Here is an 8,787-nt window from a genome sequence, read left to right on the forward strand (position 1 = left end):
GAAGAAACTACTATTACGCCATCACCACAGGCATAGGCCCCCGAGCACGACAACCTATCAGTCCTTGCAGATGCGACAAAGATTGCAGAAGTTGAGGATGATACTCTGCTGGTCGATTTTATCAAAAGACCCCGGAAGAAGAGTAAATTCTCTTATGTAGGAAAAGAACCACAACCCCCACAGGGTGTGGAATCCCCTCTTGCACCAGTATAGGGAGAAGCACTAGTGTGAGAGGAAGAATCAGAAACAAAAGAGGGACCAGAAGAAAAATAAGGTGCAGGAGAAGAAGAACTGGATGAAGATGAACCGGAAGAAGAGATAGGAAGAGAGGAACCAGACAACGAAGAAACAGAAGAAGAAGAAGTAGAGAAAGAATAATTCGAAGAAGAAAAGGCGGAACCCAAAAAAGAAGAGATAGAACCCATAGAAGAAGAAGAACCGAAAGAAGAAGAACCAGAGGAAGAATAACCGAAGGAAGAAGAACTAGAGGAGGAAGAGTCAGAAAAAGAGGGACTAGAGGGAGAAGAGTTCCATGATGTGACCATGGCAGATATGGAAGTCCCTGAGGAAGTTACGGCCCCTATTGAGACAAAAGGAGGAAAAGAATTAGTGACTCCTGTTGCTCAGGTAGTTGAGTTGGAGCTTCAAGTGTAGAACTTGGAGCAACTTGTAGCTAAAGTGCAAGAGGAGAAAGAATAGAGTAGAGGAGAGTTAAAGGCAAAGCTCCAGAAAAAGAAAAGCAAGGTTAGAGTTTCGAAATATTGAGTTGCATGATGTTTCAAGAAATTTAAAAGGTGACAAAGAAGTTAAGAAGAATGAAAAAGAAGAAGGCTGAAACAGTGTTGCCTAAGGACAACATGCCAGAGCAGGATTGAGTTGGAGTGCTTAAAATTTTGAAGTTTTTTGCAGGTTTAAAGAAGTTGTGTGAGGACACACAACAGTTTAGGGATGGGAGGATGTTAGCCCCTAATTTTCTCCCTTTTTGACCATTTTTGCCTTCCTAAATACCCCTGTTTTACCTATCTTACACACCCTCATCTTGCACTAGTGCAAGAACGATGACACATTTTGCATTAACTTTATATTTTACATTTTTTAACTTAACTTAGAATTTATTAATTATTTATTACGTGATTTCTTGCTTATAATTACTTTCGTAACTTATCGATACCTCCGATGTTATTTGGTAGTTAAATGCTTACGTGACCGCTGATCTTAGTGCAGGAGTTGATCTCACACCAATGCCAACACCACAAATCCTTGCAGCAGATCTAGATCTCCTTGATCACAGCTCAGTTTGTGCCACTTTAGCCACGATAGCAGGTTATATTTGAAGGCAATCGAGCTCCAGTTACGACAACAAGGAAATCTAGAGGTAGCTGAGATCGGATTTATGAGAGACAAACAACTGGAGATTGCTATGGCCTGTTCTGTTAAAATGCCTAATTTTGAAGGCCGAAAGCTTAATTCTGCAAACAGTTATGTAATTAGTTGAACGATCTGCAATCGGTCATGTAATTGGTTGAACAATCTAAATTCTGCAATCGGTTATGTAACGAGTTGAACGATCCTTTTGGCCTTCGGCCAAGGATCTATATAATGAGAAATGTAAATAGGACAAGATGGTTAATGGTTGATAGAGTTGTATAGAACAGAGATAGAACTAGGAAGGAAATAACAGTCCTGCATTTTTTTATCGCCCAAATCTGGGCTGGATATGTAATCACTCATGTACTTGCCTTTATGATTTAATAAGAAAGGGAGCTCCACCTTACATTTCATGAATCTTATTTTTTACATTTAACAAATAATGAATTGATATAGTACTAAGTAGCGTTTCCATTTAAAAGGAAAACTCGTTGGTTGGTTAGAGCCCAACCAACCCAACACATTATCCCTATTTTCTGTTCTTGTTATTTATGTTTTATACTGCCAAGTGTGATTTAATTTACAACATCTGAATTCCTGGTTGAGTGAAAGCAGATCTGCAGTGTGAAGTAGTTAAATTTCCTTTCCCTGCATTTGATTTTGGATTGGTTTTCCCCGCCTGGTCCAAGTAGGAGAAATTACCTACACCAGTGCACGTTGGTGTGCTATTCACTTTCTGCAAGTCTATTTGATTTGGTTTCCCGCTTGGTTTAAGCAGAAGAAATGAACCTGAACCAATGCAAGATTGTGTGATATAGCAAGCCTTTTTAGTTTACTTCTAACAACTTTCTTTCTTTCATTAATACTTCATAACAGGATAAATTATAATGACCATTTCTCTATTTCTACACTTTGCTAAATTCAGAAACATTCATCTTTTTGGTATGCAATTTTGTTTCATAACACTTGCAGTAATTATGCACTGATTTCAAGAATTAAATGTTAAAGTGTAAGAATCTCTGATCTGGTACAAGAACCAGTTTCTTATTACTAGATCTAAGTGCTTAGGACTTGAGAAAGTTCAAGCTCTTGCATGAAGGAAAACACTTTTAGTACAGACATCATTTTACACCCTTTGCATAAATCTTTGTTCCTGCACTAGTGCAAGATATATTCTTACGAGAAGGAAATCTTTACATAAGAAGGATTTGAAGGGCCCATCTGTAGAAGACTGCTAAAGTGTCTTTGCTAAAGAAAACACACACTTAGTAGTTAATTGATAGTTTGATAGAGTGATTTCCCCTTTATTTCTAAATCTCTTTTGCAAGTGCATTTTTCGTTGTTCCAGTCTCAGATTATTTTGATGGTTCAAGTTGCCTTTTTCTCTTTATAGTTTGATTCTGCAATCTTTCTTTTAAAGAAAGTAGGAATTGATATTAGAAATATTCATACCATCTCTGGCATTGCCTGTGCTTCATCTCTAAGTTTATGAATCTGTTGATGCCCCGAAAATCGTTGTATCAACATTGGGGGATAACCACCCGGTCCAGACCTTAATACAACTCCTTTTCCGTTTGGAATGGTGGCTCTGACTGGATATAATGGGACCAGTTTCCCAATAATGAATAAAAGGGGATGGATGAGTGATTGATTTCTAATAAATGATAATGAATCGATGACTTAACCTATCAGCGAAAATATAAATAACTATTCTATCCCGGGAGGCTTCTATTCTTTAAAGTGCAACGTTTGATGATCTCTGTTCATCGATAGGCATATAGATGACTCTAAGCAATAAACATAGACATTCATTTACTTAATGATTACTTTGTTCAAATAGTTGAACAAAGTGATTAACACATTGTTACACTCATCCTTTTATATTACCGATACATGTATGATTAAAAGAAAAGCACATTGTAAACATCTAGTAGTGGAAAGTATAAAGAATGTTGTTAAAACACATTCATATATCTGATAATAGCAAGAGCGATCAAACAACAATTCACATAAAAGGAATGAACTCAGACATAGATAGTAGTACCATATGAACTGTAAATCACTCCCAATATCAATCGCTATTTGGATTCCTTCTTCCAATGCAGAAACACTTTTAATCAAAGGCAGTAGTGCACATTCACATAAAAGCTTCGTTATCAAAATTGGAATAATTGGCCCAGTCTTTATAAAAGAATATGCCTGAAGTACCGTAGTGCAACTTCAGGTTTAAGTCATATACAAAAACTTACGACCCTTTCTAAATACATGAAAGGGTCTATAAATACTTGATTAAAACTAACTAACTATGAAACTAAAATCCTACTTAATTGGTACAACTTGATTCGGAATATCTTCCTCACGACAATCTGGCAGTCGGCAGCATGATTCATCACTTAGGCTGTTTGCCTTTAGACCTGAGATAACATATTGCAAGCATTGGTTCCACTTCTGGTGGTCGGTTGAGATGAGAATTGAGTTGGGCAACATAGGTGGCATCTGGTATATCGGGAATGATACACCCGATTGCATCTATGAGGCACTTGAGGGCGGCTCTCTGGCTGTATGGTTTGACTAAGAACAACCAATAGGTGTCCCATGTCAAACTGTTAATTCCGGCGATTAATCTCCCATTTTTCTCCAGCTCTTGATAACATGACTGCTCCAATGTTTTAGCCGATAGCAATTTACCTGGGGTACATTGAGAGATCATGTTAGATAAGTAGAGAGTATCATTAATCAATTCAACCAAATTACTTGTGGTTAACTTGCATATGGAAACTTCTCTCTCTGCTTTCAATAACTGGAACTGCCATTCCATAAATAATATTTCTTTATGTGATTCTAGGCTTTTTGGCAAATTAGCTGCCTGTCCCTCATCAGTGTCTTGCCACTCAAGAAAATTAGTCAAGGTCTCATCGGCCTACTCCAAGTCTGTTCTAGCATCAGCCGATTTATCACTTATTGATGCTGTTAAGTCACATAAAGGTTTTGCTTTGGCGATTTGTTGAAATAACAACCTTATCTGTGTCACCAATGCCTTGTTTATCTATAATGCCTCTGCTTTGAATTCAGCTGGCTGTGGAAGATTCTTGGTTTTCTCTATTTGGGCTGATAGTTGAGCAATTTGCTCATCTTTTGACTTCATCATCTGTTCATTCCTTGCTTTTAGTTTTGCCAATGTTTCTGACAGCTCTTTCTGCTTTTGAATTGCACTCGAATCAATTATCTATTTCTCTTCTTGCAATTTTTTATTCAATTGATTATTTATTTGTTGTTGTGTAAACAATTGTTGTTCTGCTTGTTCTGCCTTCTACTGTGCCTCTGATAGTTGTGCTTGTAGCAAAGTGATTTCCTAGTCCTTTCCTTTTAATAGATTACTAACCTCTGATGCCTTGTCTATGGTGGCTGCCGAATAGGCTCCAGCATATTGGGACAGTTTTGTTAGGTCATCAGAGGGATCAAACTCCTCCTTCCAAACCACGTTGCCTGTCGCTGTTTGTTCAGGGAATAGGGAAGGTTGATCAGTCCTTCTCCTTTTCCGTTGTCGTTTTACTACAGCCTTGTGCTGGGCTGTTTAAGACATCCAATGGAGGAATTTCTTCTACTTGCAAAACAATCTGATCGGAGGGATCCTTAGGAATTATCTCTATTCCTGTAGAACTAGGTAGGCTGTTGGTTCCAATTGGAACCTGTTTAGATGTTGTCTCCTGTGTGTCAGCCGCTTTTGATGTTTCGCCTTCCTTCGAGCTCTCAAGATTACTTATGATTGAGTCGAATTGTTGCCATTCCTGGAGCAATTTCGGGTCAATCTGGGCATCTACATTCACTTATGTGCTGCTTTGCTCCTGCTCTTTTCCCTGGGTTTCCTCTTGCTCTCTTCTCTGCACTTCCTCCTGCTCTTTTCTCTGCACTTCCTCCTGTTCTTTTGATGTAGCAGGAGGTTCCTTAGTGAGTCGCTGCTCAGGCTCACTTGATTCTGTCGTTGGGGTCGTTGCTAACAGATCTAGAGGCAGAGTTTGCAACCTCTGTTCTCTAAGTCTGTTAAATTCAACTAACCCATCATCCTGATATTTCATTTTGGCCAGCGATTTAACTTGGAATATTGACTCGGCTGAGGAGAATAGGTCATCAAACATATCTTCTTTATGATCAAATTTAGTTAATTTTTCCTATTCAAGTGCATTGTAAGCGACTTTGTTTGGATCAAATCGCCTATTAGGAAGAGTTGCTAGAATTAGTGCCTTGATTTTATCAACCTCTTTCTCTTCATGTTTAAAGTCATACAGAGCGTAGACACCGCATCTTAGAGGAAAAGGAGGCCAAACCTGCTTCTTTTTGCTCTTTAGAGTCTGTGTAACTCCTTCGGATGTAATCTGATAGGCTACCTACTTGGCTAATAGTTTATCAGGTATGTACAAAGGGAGGACATGAGGTTTGGCTTGGCTGCTGAAAACTCTTACATAGGTGAATTTTTCTTCTCTGAACCATCTTCCTACGGATGTCAAGTCAACCCCCGCTTGGTAGGAAATCTTAGGAGAAAGTTTATCAAAAATGGAATAGTGAATGGGTAACATAAAACCGTTGCAAACTTGATATAAATGGTGCTTATAGTGAGCTTTCCATAACTTCTGATGGTATATATGAATGGGCATGGGGTCTTGTGGAGTCCATCTCCATCCAAGCACAGGAAATTCAGAATTAAAACACAGGGTGTCCAAGATATAGGCACTATAGTAGAATGGGGGAATTACCCTTTCAGTAATGCGGGATTTGTTTCTAAATTCAAGGACTACGGTTGCTAGCTTATCAGAAAATATAGTTCCCCAATCCATTATTTCACTATTACATGCTGCCTCTATCAAAGGAACCATCTCTATAGTGAAATTTGCAGAATTATGTAACCCCCACAATCTACACATCATTATCCCGGCATAACAATAAGGAGAACACAAAGAATCGACAGAGTACTTACCTGAATACTCATGCGTGTGTTTTGTTGGGTTTTGCCTCCAATCCCGAATGGGTTCAGATTCAATTTCGTTCTCATTTTTGAATTTCTCAAAGAAGGCCTTGTTGTACTTCTTCTCTGGTACAGGCAAATGGTACATTTGCCTCAAATCATCAGGTTGAAATGAACCGAAGATTCTCCCATCCATGGTGCAAAATGTTCTGTTTGTGATTGGGATTTCTTCAACTGCCCACTTCACCACATCTGTATATGGGAGAATTTGTTCCCAGGCTTCTATCAGATGAAGGAAAGAGTCAGCTAAATCCTTTAGAGTAGCATCAGATTTCCGAGTCGTGTCTGCTGTGGCTTGCACTGTTGTTACCTCAGGCCCTTCGGCCTCAATTAAATTATAGGTGCTTAGCCAAGTAGTTTCTTCGAGTCCTAGACATGTAGTGTCGGATATCATTCCTTTTATATTTGTTCCTGGATCGGCGATGGGTTCCCCTGTAGCTGGCGAAGCGGAAGCTGTTGCGGTCTTCTTAGATTTCTTCCCCATTCTGGTTGAATTTACTGCTTCGGAAGAACTCTGCACAGGAGTGAAAATGAACGTAATGTGGAGAATTGATAGCACAAACTAAAGAAGAATGAGATACATCAATCAATGAATAGTGGGGGATTTAAATTAAGGTGGCCACGAATGCGATCTCCGAAGAGATTTTAGACTTACTGTTTCATTAAATGGCCGTTTAAACCTGTCAATCCTTTAAATGCTCATTATGTCGTTTGTTGGCCGAATGATTCACTTAAGCATGGCTTCGATGTTTTGGCGGTTTAGTGTAAGTGAATCGATATCAGGAAAAGAAAGGCCATTAATACTAAATAACCATAAAATATCCCGGCTTTACCAATCTTTTTTGAAATCTGCGCTTTTGGCTTTATTGCAATCGGCGATCGGGGGAAAGCTTAAGTTGTTATATTGGTTCCTTTTGGAATCCCCGATTGCCGATAGCGATATCGCCAAGTCGCATCGGGAGTTTTAAATGAGGGCTTTGAAATGCATGCATGGTACATCCCCGATCGCCGATAGCGATATCGCATCGCATCGGAGCGAAAAGGGACTTTTGTTATGATAGCTTGCCATTGCCGATATTCGATAACCATTCGTGTATTGTCGCATCGGGGAAAACTTAATGGGAATTTTGTTATGTATCCTTTGTTATTGCGATATGCGATCTTGTGATCACTTTATCACAATAATAAGGGATTATTCATTTTTTATTATAAGACTGCTTATGTGATTTATCAAAAGGTTTATAATGTTTTATTTATTTTCAGACCTCTTGAAAAATACTAAGTTGATACCAATTTAATTCTAAAAGGGACCCATTTCATATTATAGTTATGAAAATAAAATTTGTATGAAATCGGGGGTTGTTGTAGAGCACAACAATTGGCGATTCGCTGGAAGGAACAGTTATCTCTAAAAAGTACTGAAATACTTAAACTTTCTCTAAATATGAATCTCATCAAAGAGGAAAATTCTAATATAACTAGGTATATATGCATTCCAAATAAAATAAAACTATCTTCGCTAATTTCCTCTCGTCTTTAAACTTAGATACATTCTAAGTTTTAAATTGGCCTCTATTGGTTGATAATGATAAAACAGAAAAACTTTTCAAATCAGCTTTTAAAATTGACTCGTTTGTCATAGGTAGAGCCTCTGCTTCCAGCAAACGTTCATAGTTTCAACAGGGATACCTTTTAACCACATTATTGTCCATTATCCCATCCACTTCAGAGTATGATTAAAAGAATGAATTCAAAACATGCTTTCATATTTTGTATCTCTTTAACTTTTCTGTTATTTTGTAAGATAAAAAGTCATTGTCCTGGTTTGGTGGCCAACTGAGTGACAATGCCATTCACTAGTAATAATTTAACCGAACAAGCTGGATTGTGATGAGACCCCTTGTCTTATAATTTTAAGCCATTACCCTGTTTTGGTATGCAGTGTTGGTCATGTCGGTTAAACTATTTCCCGATGATCATGGTAAGCAAGCTTGTAATAAGACCCCTTATCTTTTATATCAAATATTTCAGAATTACACTCTGAGTAATTATAAACTTTGATGAATGGGATGGACAATTTTCTCCTTAAGAGAGAATGGATGACAGGGTAAGAGTTGAAGATGCTGAAGTTGGATTAGTTTTTGTTTTGATATTGATAAACTTTTTTGTGACCAATTTGAAAACATAAAATGATTTACAATACTTCTAAATTTTGAGAAGAGTTCACAAAAATTGAAAGGTGATTTCAGAATGCAATTATACCTAGTTTCCTAGAAATTGTCCCTTTTGTCTAAGGCTTCTATTATTTTAAAAGCAAATATCAACACTACTTCTTTGAGCAACTTTCAAATACAGCAAAAGGTCAATGGAAGATACCTTACAACTTTATTTCTAAATGG

This window comes from Pinus tabuliformis, chromosome 2_1, assembly GCF_031772625.1.
Source record: "Pinus tabuliformis cultivar Carrire ecotype Pingquan chromosome 2_1, CPIR1, whole genome shotgun sequence".
NCBI lineage: Eukaryota > Viridiplantae > Streptophyta > Pinopsida > Pinales > Pinaceae > Pinus > Pinus tabuliformis.